Consider the following 18,362-nt stretch of genomic DNA (forward strand, 5'->3'; position numbering starts at 1 on the left):
TGCATTTGAAAAAAAAAGCTGCTCTATTTAAAAGCAGTCCCAGAAATGGTGGTCTGCTGAGCCCAGCAGGGCACCATACCTGGGAGGGCCTCCCATTCCCAATGGGGTCGCAAATTGGGTGTGGCTCATTAATATTCATGAGCCTCTCTATTTGCGACCCTATTGGGAAACGCTAACAGTGTGTTACACACTGTTGTACATCCTAAATAGTGCCTCACAAATGGCTCACAATTTGCAAGGCACTATTTTGGCCATCGTACATCTGGCCCTAAATGCCTGGGAGCGAGCAGCTCATGCCAAAGAGAAAAAAATGTATCAGAATAGAGGAAAGAGGGTAGTGTGGAATCACTTGGATGCTCAATAGGATGAAGGTCAACATGGATGGAGGAAATACATAGTTGAGAAAGGTAGAATGTATCCCACAATAGCAGCAGAAAAGCCTAAAAGGCATCACAAGCAGGGTAAGGATGATCAGGCATGATACTGAATGTTTCAAGACATGACATTTTAGAGCTTTGTTATCCTCATGTCCACCATCATATATAACTCCAGCATCAGGTACAGAAGGTGTTACAGCCACTAGTGGCACAGTGGCTACAGCTCCAACCCGAGTACAGTTCAAATTGAGAGACCACTTCCAGAATTTTCGATTGCAAATGCACCTGTCGGAGCAGCTCCTACTATATTTGCTACAGGTGATTTTGCTTCTATTGCAACTGTCCCCTCACAAGTGCTACAGATTGTATCAGCTCAGACATTAGCAACAACTGCTGCAACTGCACCAATTAAAATCATACTGAATCCTGTTGTTCTAGGTGCTGTAGGAGGAGTACCCTCAACAGGGTTTATCCCAACGTCGCAAAACTCACAGATTGTTGCTTGGACCCCACCCAAAAAGGTTTAATCATTGAAAGAAGGGGAAAGGATTATTTTTACAATAACAATTGCACAGGGAGAGACAGAACCATTTGATGATGGGATTTTTCCCCCATGAATTGAGGAAACTCCTGAAAATAAAAGAACAGGAGATACAGAGAGACCAACTACTAGTCAGGAAAGGGTGAGCCGCTTAGATGTCGCAAAACTGAAGGTTGAATTGGAAGAAACTATTAGGGGATGTTTATACATTTCACATCTGAATCAATATCAGGAGAATGAATTGAAATATCTGAACAAGGAGAACATGAGACATGCAGTTACCACACAAGAAAGTAGGCTAGGAAGTAATAGATAGATCTCTCTAAGAGTGTTTATTTACAGAACAGCTTTAGGGCACAATCAGATGATAAAGCAATTGCACATTGCTGAATTGGTGTAGTGCATTTGTAAATAGAGCAATTTTGACAGGTTAGAGAGCAAGTGGGTGACGATGAAAGGAAAGGAAAAGAAACAATCAGCTTGTAAAGAAGTAAATGGGAAACCACCACCAGGATTAGGCTCTCCTTTGAGGGAGACACCAGAGAGATACCAGGTGGTGGGGAGGCACATGTACCATGGAGTAGAGGTGACTTTGCGATATTCATGAACAACATTCCAAAATTAAGAAAAATTTGCCTATGGGTATAAAAATCAGTTTTTTTGGACTGACATGAATACCTTCTTTAATATTGTGGTACCACGTAATCTGTGGAATGAGTGTTAGATAGCTGTGCAACAGCCACGTACAGAACCTCCAAGAAATGTGCATACCCATACACCCTCACCTGTGTTAATGACAAAGTTCAATGAGGGGATTTCCTTTTTGAAAGGAAAATTTCCAGTGAGGGACATTGATTGGTTGAAGATCAATAGAACCACTCAGGAAGGCAAAGTATCAGTGCATGCTTACCATGAACAATTGTTGCAGGTGTTTAAACAGCACAGTGGACAAGAATATCCGGTAAAGGGAGATATGGGGAGTTTTGTGTCACAGTTCGTTCTTGGGTCGGGACCAGAAATCAGCATGCACAGAATGTGATTTGTTGGCAGATAAAGCCTTTAATTGAGATCTTGAGATATGCAAAATACTGTAGTCATGAGCAAGAGTTGAAGCATAAAAGGTGTAGAGAAAAATCCATGATGTCCCAGACAAAGCTGGCTCAGAAGGGGTTTCAAAACCAGTCATATGCAGGGAATGTTGGTGGAATGCAGGCTGTTGGCTTCCAGAATGGAGGATTGATGGCCCAAAGTGGAGTAGGTGACTAACCGGGTAAGGTTCAAAGTGTTCTGAATGATCCAAATTCAGAGGTAGATATTGCAACGTTGAAGAAATCGACTCCTTGTCACCATTGTAATAGTGTTGGGCATAGGAAGATAGATTGTAGACAGAATCCAAATTGAGTTAGTGGGGATGAGTAAATGCAAAGTGTTAACCAAACGCAAATGCAAAATGTTCCAGTTCAGGTCCTAGTTCAGCCAATGCTGATGTCAATTCAGCCACAAATCCTTTTGATGCTGATCCCACAAGCACCAATGTCTCTGCAAAATATGGGTAGTCCCAAAGTAACAATGAATCAAATATCAATATCAAATTCAAATCGATTTTAATATCAGAACCCATTTCAATAGTTACCGTATTGGAGAATGAGAGCTTTGATTCTGAAAATGTACAATGATTGCGCCTGAGGGGGAGAGGAAGACTGCTTCCTTGCTGCAGTCTTGGAGATAGACCAAAGTGGACCATTTGTTCAAGGAGAGGTAAATGCACACTGTTAGAAATGGGGTTTCTGGTTGGCTAAGCTAAGCGCCCGAGCCAGGCAGAACAAACCACTCTAGTCAGGGTAAGTCAGATATACAATAAAGATAGGCTGTGCTCACTGTTAAAAATGGGGGTCTCTAGTTGGCAGAGGTAGGTACCTTTGTCCAAATAGGGACCCTTGCTTATATTCAGGGTAGGGGGGAAAAACACTCTAGATAACCCCTGCTCACCTCCTTGGTAGCTTGGCATGTGCAGACAGACAGGCTTATGCTCAAGGCAATGTGTAAATTATTGGTACCAACACTCACAGTAATACCGTGAAAGAACACAAATGGACACCACACCGGTTTGGAAAAATAGACTCTCTTTATCTAAACTTGACAAGACCAAAACGACAAAAATCCAACATACATAGTTCAGGAAATATGGCTTTCAAAAGGTTGTTACTACAGAAAAATAGACGTTGAAGGTTCTGTATTTCTTTATGCAATTTGTAATCTCATAGGCACCGATCTCCCTTGCAACGCTGCGGTGCCTCCTCTGTTTATTGAACGGTTTGTGCCGACTCTGAGGTCAGTTACCCAAAAAATATGCCCCCCCAGGTGCTCAAATAACAGTGTCAGGAAAAATGGCCCTCGGTGCCACAACTCTCCATTATGCCGGTACAGGCCGTAATCAAGATAAGGTCTCACAACAGTTCCCTGGCAGCACCCCATGTGGCGGCTCGAGTGCGCATCTCTGAGCGTTACCTGGGCGATGAGATGGACACCGGCTCGAGGCTCCTCAGGACTCCGGCTTCCCGATCCTCCCTACGCTGCATGGGGAGAGCGGGCGCAGCGCTTCCTGCTTTGAGCGCAGCCTCGTTCACTCGGTGGTGACATTGATGCATGGCTGGGCGGCTGAACGTCGGAGGTGTCCCGGTTGCTAAGCGTCACCTCGCAGCTGATCCTGCTCTCGGCCGGCTCCCTCTTCTGGCGATCACGTTCTTGCTGACAACTCGGGCCAGCGGTGGTGATGGCCCCTAGTTGATCGCGACTTCGGCATATTTCCAAACAGCCATCAGCTGTGCACTGACACAGACGCACAGCGTCGCAGAGCCGCTTTTGGGAAACTAAGCACTTTCAAGATGTGCAAGTTCTTGGAGGTCACAGCTGGTGCAGTCACATGTCCACAGCGTCGAAGGAGTGATCTTGGGGAACAAATCACTCTCGAGTAATGCAGGCTTCACGAAGGTTACACGCTGTGCCCAGACACACGCACACAGTGTCCTAGCGAGGATTTTGGAAACTTTGGTGTTCCTGAGTTTCCACAAAAGGAGGCCAGCTCTCCTCAGGCCCTTGGAGATTTCCTTTAAGTGGAGGACACAGCACACAGCAAAGTCCTTCTTCTTCCCTTGGCAGAATAGCAACTGCAGGTCAGCCCCAGAACACACAGCAAGGGCAGTCCTTCTTCTCAGTTTCTCGCCCTCTTCTCCTTGGTAAAGGTTCTTCTTAATTCCAGGATGATCTAAAATTCAGGGGTTTCAGTTCTGATATTTATACCCCAAAATGTCTTTGTTCTCTTTTTGTAAGGGGTCCTGAACCCAGTCCAAACCAGTTCTGGATGCACTCTGCCAGAGCACAACTTCTTTCTTTGTCAGTGTGGGCCAGGGCCTTCAGACACACCGCAGGAGGTGGAGACAGTCTTTTGTGGAAGGCAGGCCCAGCCCCAGTCAGGTAGAGGTGCTACTGGAAATGGAAATGGAAATGGATGTGCATTTATAGAGCGCGAATTGCTGCCCAGGGGCGTCCAAGCGCTAGAGGATATTAAAAGGAACCTAATAAGGTGGCTGGGAAAGACTAGTAGGAAAGGTTGAAAAGGAAGGTTTTTAGCTTTTTACGGAAAGACGAAAGGTTAGAGTTAGCTCTGAGATGCAAAGGAAGAGCATTCCAGAATTTAACAGCGTTATATGTGAACGACCTGCCGCCTGACCTGGTCTTTTTTATTCTAAAGGGTGTCGCCAGAAAGGTTTGACTGGAGCGGAGGTTTCTGGTGGGCATGTAGTGGGTAACTAGATCGCGAGTGATCATGGGGCCTGTATCCCAGAAGGACTGATGAGCAATGCACATGGCTTTAAAATGAATTATTTGCCGAATTGGCAGCCAGTGCAGTTTGACCAGACCGGCCCTCACGGGATGACTGCGAGGGAGTTCAAGTAGTAGACGGGCCGCGCAGTTCTTCACTATCTGAAGTCTGCGTAGGGTGTAATCTGGGGCGCCAAGGTATAACACATTGTTAAAATCCAGGCGGGACTGTATCAGACCCTGAATGACTACCTGTTTGGCTTCCATTGAGAGGAGAGGCAGGATTTTTTTAAGCATTTTGAGGAGGCCAAAACAGGTTGCCGAGAGCTTGGTGGCTTCGGTCTTAAATGAAAGGGAACTGTCCAACCATACCCCAAGGCTTTTGATGTTGTCTTTAGGTGCTGGAGGGGGGCCTAGGTCGGAGGGCCACAGGCAATTGAAAAGAAGGGGGTCGGAGGGGCCCAGGAGCATCAGCTGTTTTGTCCCCATTCAGTTTAAGGGAAGATGAGGACATCCAGTTTTTTACTTCAGTTAGGCAATCTCTAAGTCTGCCTGACACCGGGGGATTGACTCCCTGTGCCAGTGAGACCACCAGCTGTGTGTCGTCCGCGTAGGAGATGATCTTAATCCCAAATGGGCGGACGACATCAGCCAGTGGCCTCATATAGATGTTGAAAAGGGCGGGACTTAGGGAGGAGCCCTGAGGGACTCCACACCCCAGAGGCCTGCTGGTAGAGACGGCCTCGCCGTCAAAGACTCGGAAGGATCTGTCCTCCAGAAAGGATTTGAACCACAGCCAGGCTTTGTTCTTAATTCCGACGCTGGACAGATGATGTAACAAGGTGTCATGGCTGACTGTGTCGAAGGCTGCACTGAGGTCGAGGAGGATCACTGCCACTGATCCTCCCCGGTCCAGGATTTTTCTGGATTCCTCCGTGACCATGAGGAGGGCGGTCTCAGTCCCATGTTTAGGTCTGAAGCCCGTCTGGGTGGCGTCTAACAATTGGGCATTTTCCAAAAAATTTACCAAGTGACAGTTGACGTGTTTTTCTAAGATTTTGCTCACCCACGGGAGCAAGGAGATGGGCCGATAATTGCTGAGATCTGACGGATCGAGATTAGGCTTTTTTAAAAGTGCACGAACCATGGCTTGTTTCCATGCCAGGGGAACTACGCCAGATATGATCGTAGCGTTCAGTACATCTCCGATGATTGGCAGTGTGATTGAAGGTGCAGACAGGAGGATGTCTGGAGGGGCTGGATCTTCTGGGGAACCAGTTTTTATTTTCCGGGCTATGGCTTCCAGAGTGAGAAGGTCCAGGGGAGGGAAGTGATCCAAAATAAAATGAGCCTGAAGGAGGGAAGTGGTTAAGACTGCTTTAGACTGAGTTGGGGAGGGGGTATTACTGGGAAGAAAAGTGGAATAGATGTTATTGATTTTTTGATGAAAGAACTCAGCTACATCATTACAGTGGGTTGAAGATTGTGTATCATGCAGACTAGAAGGGGGTTTGGTTAGTATTTTTACAATCTGGTAGATTTCTCTGGGTTTGGATTTAGCTAAGAGGATTTTATTGGAGAGATAAGTGGCCTGGGCAAGTTTGACTTCCGCTTTGTATTCGTTGATTGACTCTCGATAACTGATTTTGCTACCTGATGAATAGTCTAAACGCCAGCGTCTTTCGTTTTTCCTACACTGGCGTTTCTTGTCCCTGAGAGACTCTGTATACCAAGGAGCCGTTTTGAGGGAGCGTTTTAGCGTGATTTTGTTTTTAGGGAGGGTTTTATCGAGAGTTTGCGAGATCCAGTCAGCATAGGCCTGGTTGGCTAGGCCTGGGTCCTTATTATGAAGAGGTTGATTGGAGGCGAGCTCCAAGGACCAGTCGGTGATTGAGAGGCGGGACCAAGCTCGGATGGATTTAGTTGTTAGTCCTCCTGACAACGGCTTAGATGTGGTCCATGTGAAGGGCACCAAAAAGTGATCTGTCCAGGGGAGCGGGGAGGGTAGGTCGACTGTGAAATTTAAGCAGTTGCTAAAGACCGGGTCCAGTAGGTGACCCTTGACGTGGGTGTGGATTTTGACGTGTTGGGTAAGTTGTATCGCGGCTAGGTCGTCTACCAATGTGGTGACTACCTGATCCGATACAGAGTCAAAGTGAAGGTTAAGGTCACCTAGCAAGATGAAGTTGGATGAGGTACTAACGCGATCTGCAACAGTCTGAGGGAGAAGCAGGTATTTCCCACCACTCCAAATACAGATTGGCCTATTCAGCCTAGAGCTGACTCACCCGGGCTCCTGGAGCCACCCCAGCCCCCGTCACTCCAACGCCTGACAGTCAATCCGCAACCAGGCAGAGGCACACAGAAAGGTTGAACAAGAAAATAGCTACCTTCTAAAAGTGCTATTTTCAAACACAGAATCTGAAAATCATCCTTACTAAAAGATGTGTTATTAAATTCTGAGTTCAGGGATACCAGACTCCAATTTTCAATCTTACTCCTATGGGAAGATATGCTTGTAAAATGTTACAAAGCATTCCCCATTCTGTCCTATGGGCAAGATAGCCTTTCAATAGTGGAAAACTAAATTGGCAGCATTTCACTATCAGGGCATGGTACACACACCAGTACATGTCCTACCTTTCACATACACTGCACCCTGCCCAGGGGGGTACCTTGGGCCTTCCATAGGGGTGTCCTATGAAAGGGAAGGGTAGGGCCTGGCAAGTGGGTGCACTTGCCAAGTCAACATGGCAGTTAGCAAACTGCATGCAGGCAATTCGGTGGCAGGCCTGAGACATCTTTTTAGGGATACTCATGTGGGTGGCACAATCAGTGCTGCAGGCCCACTAGTAGCCTTTCATTTACCAGCCCTGGCACAGGTAGTGCACTCTACTAGGGACCTACTGGCAAAACAAATATGCCAATCAGGGAGAAAAAATAACAATATCAATGTATACAGGGAGCACTTGCTATTTGACACTAATCAGCAGTGGCAAAGTGCCCAAAGCATCTATGCCAGCAAAAACTAAATCCAGCACAGCATCAAAAACACAGGAGGTAGAGGCAAAAAGTGAGGGAAAACCACACCAAGGATGCCAGGTCTAATATTCACCCTCTGGTAGCTTGGTGCAGACCAGGCAGACTTATCTGCAGAGGCAATGCGTAAATCATGTGTGCAGCACACACACACACAAACACACACACACACACACAGAAAAACAATGAATACACCTAAAAATTACTCCACATAGGTTTACAAAAAGAGATTACTATATTATAAAAAAAGCAAGACCCAAACAACAAAAATCCAATAAGTAGAAGTCGAGATATTGGATTTTAAATAAATGAATGCAGTAAAGCGCTTAGAAGAAAGCAGCGCTAAAAAGTTACTTGAAGTCACAAGGGACTAGTGCCAATCTAAAGTTCAGGCTGACTGCGATCAAGGCACTCTGGCTACAGGACTCAGATCGTTGCTGCTAGCAAAGTTCTTTGTATTGGGCCAAATGTTGACGTCAAAGACTAGAGGAGAGGAGACATTTCGGCGTTGTCAATCCATGGATTGCGGCGAGCGTTAGCGCCAATCCATGCCGTCAATGGCAGCTTCAGTGTAGAACCTCTATGCAGTGGAGCCACACTGTCCATTGGCGCTAAGACGGCTGTAGAATTGCTGTCCTTGAGCGCCCGCTGCTTTGGCGTTGAAGGTGATGTGCCGGTGCCGATTGGCACAAAGTCACCTATGTGTCAACTTTGATGTAGGAAAAAGCTGCGGAAACCCACTTCTGAGGTCCAGGACTGGAGGGGGCAACTGAGGCAAGGATAGGACTCACAGATAGCAGAGTCCAGCAGCAACAGCAGAATTGCAGAAAGTCTTTTGTGATGCTGAGACTTCAGAGATCAGAAGGCAAGCCAAATAGCCCTTGGAGATCTTGGGTTCAAGGAAGTAGAGAGGAGGCCCAGTCTCTCTCACTCCAAGTCAAGAAGCAGCAGGTAACAGGCCAACATTGCAGAGCAAATTTCAAAGTGGCAATCCCTCCTGCAGCACAGCAATCAGCAGGTTCAGGCCAGCACAGCAGAGCAAGTAGCAAAGTGCAGTGCCTCCTGCGGCACAGCAGCTCTTCTTCCAGGCAGAATGTCCTTGGTTCCAGTAGAGATCTGATTTGATAGGGCCAGATTGATGGTACTTATCCATAAAGGTGCCTATGATGTTGTGATGTAGGGGGTGAATTCAAAGGAACTCTCTGAAGCCAGCCCTGGCTCAAGACTACCAGTAGTGCATAAATCAGCCCTAAGTGTGAAGGCTGTACACATCCTATTAAACTGTAAGTGTGAACCACCTCTCCTTCTTCCTACCCAGCAAAACTATCAGTATGCAGATGAATGCAGATGTACTCCTTGTCACACACAGACCTCCCTGTGTTGTGGCTGTCTAGAAGGAACGCACAAAGTGTAGCTGTCACCCAGCCCAGATGTGTATCGGAGACAGGCTGCAAAGCAGACATAGTTAAAACCACAGAGAAATGCCCACTTTCTAAAAGTAAAACACACACAGCTGATGGACGGAATGCAGAACAAATCAAAACATTCACCCCAGTCAAGAGATCTTGGTTAAATCCATCATTCTTTTGTTTACCATGCCACCCTAGTTTAGACCTGGCCATATACAAATCAGTCTTGACCCTGTGCCTCATGGGAACAGACCAACCCGAACTGCCAAGCGAGGTCCTCCCTGAACTGGAAACAAGCATCCTAGGACTGGTTTCAGACCCCTCATCAGCCAGGATAGCTTGAATCCAGTGGCACAGTGAGCCAGGGACCTATGTCTGGGCATACCCAGCGCACTTAGGGCAATAAAGCAAAAGACACACAGTTGATGGACGGAATGCAGAACAAATCAAAGCATTCACCCCCAGTCAAGAGATCTGGGTTAGATCCATCATTCTTTTGCTCACCATGCCACCCCAGTTTAGACCTGGCCATATGGAAATCAGTCTTGACCCTGTGCCTCATGGGAACAGTCCAGCCTGAACTGCCAAGCCAGGTCCTCCCTGGACCGGAAACAAGTATCCTAGGACCGGTTTGGGTGTTTCACCCCTCATCAGCCAGGATAGCTTGAATCCAGTGGCACAGTGGGCCCGGGACCCACGTCTGGGAATCCCAGTGCACTTAGGGCGAGAAAGCAAAAGACACACAGTTGATGGACGGGACGCAAAATAAATCAAAACATTAACCCGCAGTCAAGAGATCTGGGTTAAATCCATCATTCTTTTCCTCCCCATGCCACCCCAGTTTAGACCTGGCCATATGCAGATCAGTCTTGACCCTGTGCCTCATGGGAACAGTCCAGCCCGAACTACCAAAGCAGGTCCTCCCTGGACCGGAAACAAGCATCCTAGGAATGGTTTTGGGGTTTCACCCCTCATCATCCAGGATAGCTAGAATCCAGTGGCACAGGGAGCCCAGGACCCACGTCTGGGCATACCTGGCGCACTTAGAGCAAGAAAGCAAAAGACCCACAGTTGATGGAGTGAATGCAGAACAAATCAAAACATTCACCCCCAGTCAAGAGATCTGGGTTAAATCCATCATTCTTTTGCTCACCATGCCACCCCAGTTGTGTGTCTTTTGCTTCCTCGCCCTAAGTGCGCAGGGTATGCCCAGACGTTGGTCCCGGGCTCACTGTGCCACTGGAATCAAGCTATCCTGGCTGATGTTATGTTATCTGGTATTTATAAAGCGCACGGCTACTCCCAAGAGTGTCCCGGCGCTAAGAGAAAAGACAACATAACGGCACACAGAAACTTCACTCCACCACAGAATCGAGCAAATCCTACTGTCGGAAAAGCCAGGTCTTAAGCTTCCTCCTGAAAATAAGGAGGTCCGGTACCTGTCTCAAAGAGAGAGGTAGGCTGTTTCAGAGCAGTGAGGCCACAACTTGAAAAGATCTTACTCCTAAGGTTGGGGCCTACAATCTTGTGAAAAGCTTTGAAGACCAGGACCAGTGCCTTAAAATGAATTCTTTTCCGCACCGGAAGCCAATGGAGGGAAGACACAAGGAGGGTTGTGTGAGTCCTAGGTCATGTCAAAAAGATAGCCCTGGCGGCCACATTCTAGATCACCTGCAATCGGCCAAGAAGGTAGTCAGGGAGGCCCAAGTACAGGGAGTTAACATAGTCCAGTCTTGAGACCACCAGGGCCTGGACCACTGTTTTCCTATATGCGACGGGGAGCAGGGGAAGAAAGTTCCTCAATATTCTCAATACCCCGAAACAAGTCCCTGCAACCGATTGGACTTGAGCCTTCATGGAGAGTGCTGAATCCAATTTGACCCCAACATTTTTCACAGTGGTCACAGAAGACGAGGGGGGGGGGGAATGTCTGACGGTCACCAAGAATGCCAGCCTTCGCATGGGCATGAACCGAAGAAAATAATCTCTGACTCCTCAGAGTTGCATTTCAATTGGTTTAATATAAGCCAAGAGAATACCTCAGAGAGGCATGTGTTAATCACATCACCTTTAAACTCTGCACCCTTCTCGCACGTGAACAACAATTGAGTGTCGTCTGCGTACAACACTATCTTTGCACCGTGTTTCTCGGCAAGGGTAGCAAGAGGGGCCAGGTGTAGATTAAACAACGTTGGCTCAGGATTGAGCCCTGCAGAACCCCAACATTTATGGGGGCAATTTCTGCAGAAAAAGCCAGAGACCAAATTGTTTGTGAACGGTTGTTTAAAAAAGAGGTAAACCAGCTCAGTACCGCGGCTCCGACACCGCCCTCCCCAAGTCTTCGCAGTAATCTATTGTGGGGTACGGTATCGAAGGCCGCGGAAAGGTCCAGCAGCACTAAAACCGCATTGCCTCCTCTATCCAGCATAGTTTTAATAGTTTCAGCAACCTCTAACAAGGCTGTTTCGGTGCTGAAGTTTGCTCTAAAGCCTGACTGGCTTGAGTGCAACAGATGGTTATCCTCAACATACTTTGTGGTAGCTGAATTGACATACATCTCCAAAACCTTGGAGAAGAAAGGCAGGAGGGAAATAGGCCTATAATTGTTGGCAACCTCAGGATCAGCCGTGGGTTTCATTAGGAGCAGGAGAATTTTTGCGTGTTTCCAGGTATGCGGCATCTGCCCCCACCTCCCCCCCAAGGGCGAGGTTCAAAATCGAGTGTACTGCGGGATTAATCATTTCTGCAATAGAGGCCAGGACTTTTGCTGGACAAGGATCAGATGTTGAGCCAGACTTGATGGATTTCATAAGAGATGACAGGAAACTTCATAATGGAGGGAGCCATCTTGGAGCAGGCCTCTGGGGGCGAACTCATTTCTCCCCCTAGCCCAGACGACTGAGCTTCAAAAGAATCCTGGATAGTCTTAATTTTGCCATGGAAGAAACAGGCCATACGACTAGTTCAGTCACTCGTGGGAGCAAACGGGCAGCCGATTGCCATGGGAGAAGCGAAACTTTTTACAATGGTAAAAAGTTCTCTGCTTTTATTTCCCGCCTGATCAGTTTTAGTGGAGAAGAAAAGTTTCTTTGAGGGGTGAAAAGCCGAAAACGGTCCTAGGATGCTTGTTTCTGGTCCAGAGAGGACCTGGCTTGGCAGTTTGGGCTGGACTGTTCCCATGAGGCACAGGGTCAAGACTGATTTGCATATGGCCAGGTCTAAACTGGGGTAGCATTGTGAGCAAAAGAATGATGGATTTAACCCTGATCGCTTGACTGGGGGCAAATGTTTTAATTTGTTCTGCATTCCGTCTATCAATTGTATGTCTTTTGCCTCTTCACCCTAAGTGCGCCGGGTATGCCCAGATGTGGGTCCCGGGCTCACTGTGCCACTGGAATCAAGCTATCCTGGCTGATGAGGTGTGAAACCCCGAAACCAGTCCTAGGATGCTTGTTTCCAGTCCAGGTAGGACCTGGCTTGGCAGTTTGGGCTGGACTGTTCCCATGAGGAACAGGGTAAAGACTGATTTGCATATGGCCAGGTCTAAACTGGGGTGGCATGGTGAGCAAAAGAATGATGGATTTAACCCAGATCTCTTGACTGGGGGCGAATGTTTTGATTTGTTCTGCGTTCCGGCCATTAATTGAGTGTCTTTCACTTTCTAAAAGTGGCATTTCTAGAATAGCATTGTGAAATCCATTTTCACCAGTAAATTGGATTTATCACTACCATTATAAACATACCAAATGTGGCAAAGCTACTCCTTTGTAACAAAGAATTTCCGCCTAAATGCTAGCCTATAAGAGGAGTATGCCTCACAGCAGTGAAAAACTAAATACGTTGTTTGTTACCACCAGGACATGCAAAACATAAAGGTACCTGTCCTATCTAATATTTCCATAGTGCCTTGTCGATATGGCTACCTAGGGTTCTACCTTAGGGGTGCGCTGTTTGTGATAAAAAGGGAGTTTAAGGCTTGGCAAGAAATTTCAAATGCCAAGTTGAAGTGGCAGTAAACTGCACACACAGACCCTGCAGTGACAAGCATGACACAGGTTTGAAAGGCTATTTCTGTGGGTGACACAATTAGTGCTGCAGGCCAACTTAAGCATTTAATTTACAGGTCCTGGGTACATGGCATACCACTTTACAAGGGACTTACAAGTAAGTCAAATATGCCAAATAGGTGTAAACCAATCATACCGTGTTTATGGAAGAGAGCATATGCACTTTAGAACCGGTTAGCAGTGGTAAATTGCCCAGAGTCCTAAAGCCAACAAAATGAGGTTCAGAATAAAGCGAGAAGGAAAGCAAACATTTGGGGATGACTCTGCAGAAAGAGCCTGGTCCAACAGCCATCAAGTGTTATTTCTCATCGACACAGTTGCTACCCGTTCCACTGCTACAACAGTGTCAGTCCCATACCTAGCCCTCTTGGTTGCAGGAGTGATAGATAAGAAAATAACAAACCCTTTTTCAAACAAAGTGCCTGTAAATATAGGCTCATTTGAGGAAGATCGACAATTTGTTGCGTGTGATTCGAGTCTTGTGAATCTGTTAGGAGGGGATCTTTTGTGCAAGTTAAATTGTACAATTTATTGCACACTGGATGTGCTGAATTTGAAACATATGATAAAGAAGTTGAATTTAAAATGGCCTGAAAAGAAACAGCTATAGGATTGTACCCTATCACAATGGTAGAGGATTTACCTCCAGATTTATGAGATACTGTAAAATCAGAAGTTGGAATTTTTCAGGGAAAGGCATCAGACTAATCAAAGGTGTAAAACCAGTCCGAATCACAATAAAAGAAACAACAGTCCTTCCGAGAATACACCATATGATCCTATGTCTCAAACGATAGCTGGAATTACTCCAGTGATTGAAAACATGTTAAAACAAGGGATTTTAAGAGAAGTTGATGAAAGTCCTTGCAATTAGCCGATTATGGCTTGACAGAAACCCGACAGCAAGTATCCAATTGTACAAGATCTTCCAAAAATGTTCATAGTAGTTCCATGTTGTCCAGTGGTATAGATCCAGCTACATAACTATTTGAGATTCCCTGCAGTGCAGAGTGGTTTACTGTTGTGAATCTCTGCCAGGCCTTTTTCTCTATCTCATAGCATTAGGACAGTCAATTCTTGTTCTCATTTGTATTAAAAATAGAGTTTGAGAATGGTGCAGAGTTCCACAGGGGTATTCGTAGAGTCCTTTGTTCTTTAATCAGATCTTCAAAAAGAATCTTGAGACTTTACAAATGTCTTGCAATTCAGTTCTTGTGCAAAATATTGATGACTTACTTGTTGCATCAAGTACACAAGAAGATTGTAAACAAGACACAATCTTGTAATCAAGAAACACTTGCTCTTCTGAATTATGTGGCTGAGAACAGTCCCCAAACAAATTACATGACTGTCAGAAAGAGGCCCTATGTTTGGGACATCTCATTGAGAAGGGATGAGAACGGTGGTACAAGAGAGAACCACAAACATTTTAAAAATGGATCCATCCAGAAATCAGGATGTTCCTTTGAATGGTGGGATACATAGGATAAATAGCTTTTTCCTAGTAACAAAGCCTTGACTGAGGCTGACGCACAAGGATGTGCCTGATTTAAGCAATCGTTGTCCCAGAAAAGCAAACGTGTTCCTAGAGCTGAGCAAAAGTCTCTGTTGTGCCCTGGCACTGTGAATGCCTGATTACAGTAATATGTTCATGTTGTTTTGCAGTGAGAGGGAGGGCTGCACTCTCCCAGTGCTTACTCAAATACATGGAGACTCTAAAAGACCTGTGGCATATTTGTCAATGACTCTTGACAGTCAGTATAGCGACAGGACTGTCTGGGTGCCTTAAAGTAGGGTGTAACAGTTGGTTTCAGTATTGAGAGACGTGAGAGCATAGTGATGGGACACAATCTTACAGTGATGGTCACTCATGCTGTGGAGATTTTCCCCCCTGATACCAAAACCCAAAATTTGACAAACAGCAGACTTAGAAAGTATGAACAATTGATTCTTGTGGCAGATAATATAGTACTAAAAAGATGTCAAACTCTCAATCCAGCTACAGTGGAACCAGTGCCTGGAAATGAATTTGATGTAGGCAAGGTTGAACATGATTGCTTTGATGTTACGGATTTGTCCACCAAGCCAAGACCAGACTTTGAAGATGATCAGCTCAATGAGCCTGACTATGTCATTTTTCTGGATGGCTCATGTTTAAGGGACAATGAGGGGACTTTGAGAGCAACTTATGCTGTGTGTACTAATCAGTAGTGGAAGCCTCCTGGCTTTGAAGTGTTATCCCTGCACAAGTGGCAGAATGAATTGCTCTTACACGAGCTTCTAATCTTTCAGCTCAATTGCGAGGGACTATATTTACAGATAGCAAGTATGACTTTGGTGTGGTTCATGACTTTGGGCAGTTGTGGTCACAGAGAGGATTCATGACATCTTCTGGATCACCGATCCAAAATGGAAAACATGTGATTAAACAGTTTTTAGGCTTTACAATTGCCACAAGAAGGTGCTGTAGTTAAATTTGCAGCTCATAGAAGTGGCGATGACTATCTCACAGTTGGAAACAGATATGCCAATGAAGTTGAAGAGTATTGAGCCATTATGGCATGCAAATTTGAACAAGAATTTGCAAATGATTCTGATGATCCCTTTTAATGTTGTTGTCAATAGCTGATACATGGGAAGAAATCAAAAGATGGCAAGAAGAAGTTTGAGAGGCAGAACAAGGATGGGTCAGATCAGGATGTATTAAAAATGCAAATGATATTTGGGTTTGAACGGATAGAAGACCTGTGTTGATAGACAGCCTGTTGTTCCCCATGTGTCGACAGTTTGAGAGGCAGAACAACAAGGAAGGGTCAGATCAGGATGTGTTAAAATGCTAATTATATTTGGGTTTCAACGGATAGAAGACCTGTGTTGGCAGACAGCCTGCTGTTCCCCATGACACAATATTTTCGTGGTCCTACACACATTGGGAGGCATGTAATGGTTAAATTGTTTAGGCAGAGCTGGTTTAATCCTTGATTCCGAGTTCAAGCTGAAGAGCTATGTAAGAGGTGTGTGCCATGTCACCAGATGAATGTCGGTAGGAGAACCGCATGTAACATTAAGCCATATAGAAAGATCAGGAGAACCCTTTAATCAGATGCAGTTGGATTTTATCAAGATGCTTGTATGTAACGGCCTGGGATATATCCTAGATATAGTGTGCATTTTCTCCCAATAGGTGGAAGTCTACCCAATATGGAGAAATCACATCCCGACTGTAGCCGATCTGCTGTTGCAAGAACTCATTCCACGGTTTGTTTTTCCGTTTTTTCTGGAGTCAGACCAAGGGACCCATTTTAATAATGATGTGTGTGGCACCTTAAGTAGAACAGAGACTGTATTGTAGATATCACCCAGAAACGTTGCATATAGTTGAACATCTAAATGGGACACTGAAATAACGTTTGGCCAAAGTCTGTGCCTCTGCTTCATTGAAATGGCCACATGCTTTACTGTTTCTGTTGATGAGTATCTAAAGCACTCCTGACAGGAGGACAGGAACATCAATCCAAAAGATACTCATGGGATGTGCCATGTGACAGCCTGCTGTGCTTGCTAATTTGCTTGTGAACATCACAGATGGCATGATACTTGACTACTGAAAAGGGTTGGCTTATGTGGTGCGTTCTGTTTTACAGTAGGTTGGGGCCGATAATGCTGCCTGAATCAGGAACAGTGTCACGATCTTAACCCTGGAGTTTGGGTTTTGATCAAGAATCATATTGGAAAATCCTGCCTGAAGCTGAGATGAAAGCACCCCTACCAGGCAAACTTGATTACCAACACTACTGTGAAATAGGCTGGGATAGCTAATTGGGTGCATGCTTCGCACAACCAGGCAGTGAGAGTGAGTATAACGATAAAATAACTTGCAAAGAACATTTCTGACTTGTAACCTGAATAAGAAATTTCAGAAACCACTAGTATGTGAGGAACTTTAGGCAAAGGATCTTCTGCTATTGGTAATTGGCTTACAAATATGGGAAGTGGATTTTTAGGACTCATATTAAAATATGTATTAATAATTGGCTTTTGTTTAATATGCTTTTAGGCTTTATATGAAGGATTTAGATATTATTTAACAAGAAAGAAAAAGAAAAGAAATGGAAAGGCAGAGAAGAAAGAAAGAAAGAAAGAAAGAAAGAAAGAAAGAAAGAAAGAAAGAAAGAAAGAAAGAAAGAAAGAAAGAAAGAAAGAAAGAAAGAAAGAAAGGAAGAAAGAATATGAAATACAAGAAACTGAAGAAAACTGAAATTCTGAAAAATAACAATTGATAACACTGCAAGAAAAGAAGGTGCACTCTAAAGATCAATTTGTGAAATATGGTGATAGTTATTCAACCATCGGAGTGGGTACTGAAACAGTGGATGTCTTCATATTACAAATGAAAACGTATTTAACTGAAAAATGCAAGAATCTATGCTAAAATGTGCATGCATTATGTTTTTATAAGTTTTGAAGTAAGGAACCATACTTAAGTATAAAAAATATATAAAAGAAATAATATTGTACTAACTTAAGTTAGCCTAACTATTGATGCCATATAATAGTAGTTTCATGTTAGCATTGAAAGGATTCGTTTTTAATATTCAACTGCTGTTTTACACTAGATGTTTTCTCTTCAATATAGATGCTATCATTTTCCATAAGCTGGCTGTTAGTTAGTGAATAGGCATTTGCCATGCATTAGAAAATTGATAGGGAGCTTTTCACCGGCAGGAAAAGAGGCAGCAGGAAGGATGATTCATGGGAAGAGCTGTCTGAAATGCAAAAAGTGGACAAAGTATCTTTTCAAGGCCTTGTGTCTGTGGCTCATTGTAAAGACATAAGAAACGGGGGAGTTTATCTATTCCCAAGGATATATTGAAATCCTATTGGATGATGTGAATGAAGAAAGTGATACTTGTTCCATCAACAGTATTGTGTGTCTACATTAGTGCATGTTCCTAGAGTAGAGGGGGGTTTCTCTTGCTCTCATTAGGAACCATCTCTGGGCTTCTTAAGACCATATGTCTCTTCAAGAGAGATTGCTTTTGAACTTATTCTCTGCTTCATTATATAACTGCTGATTTATAGCTGAGAATACTTACCAGCTTGACAT

General features: G+C 44.9%; 1 long non-coding RNA gene across 1 annotated transcript in view; it reads right to left on the minus strand.

Moving 5' to 3' along the window:
* LOC146861434 (uncharacterized) overlaps positions 1-18,362 on the minus strand; it is a 29,415-nt gene that overhangs the window by 10,525 nt on the left and 528 nt on the right. The gene's annotated exons all lie outside the window — the stretch shown is intronic.

The sequence above is a fragment of the Triturus cristatus genome, chromosome 3_1, assembly GCF_964204655.1.
Source record: "Triturus cristatus chromosome 3_1, aTriCri1.1, whole genome shotgun sequence".
NCBI lineage: Eukaryota > Metazoa > Chordata > Amphibia > Caudata > Salamandridae > Triturus > Triturus cristatus.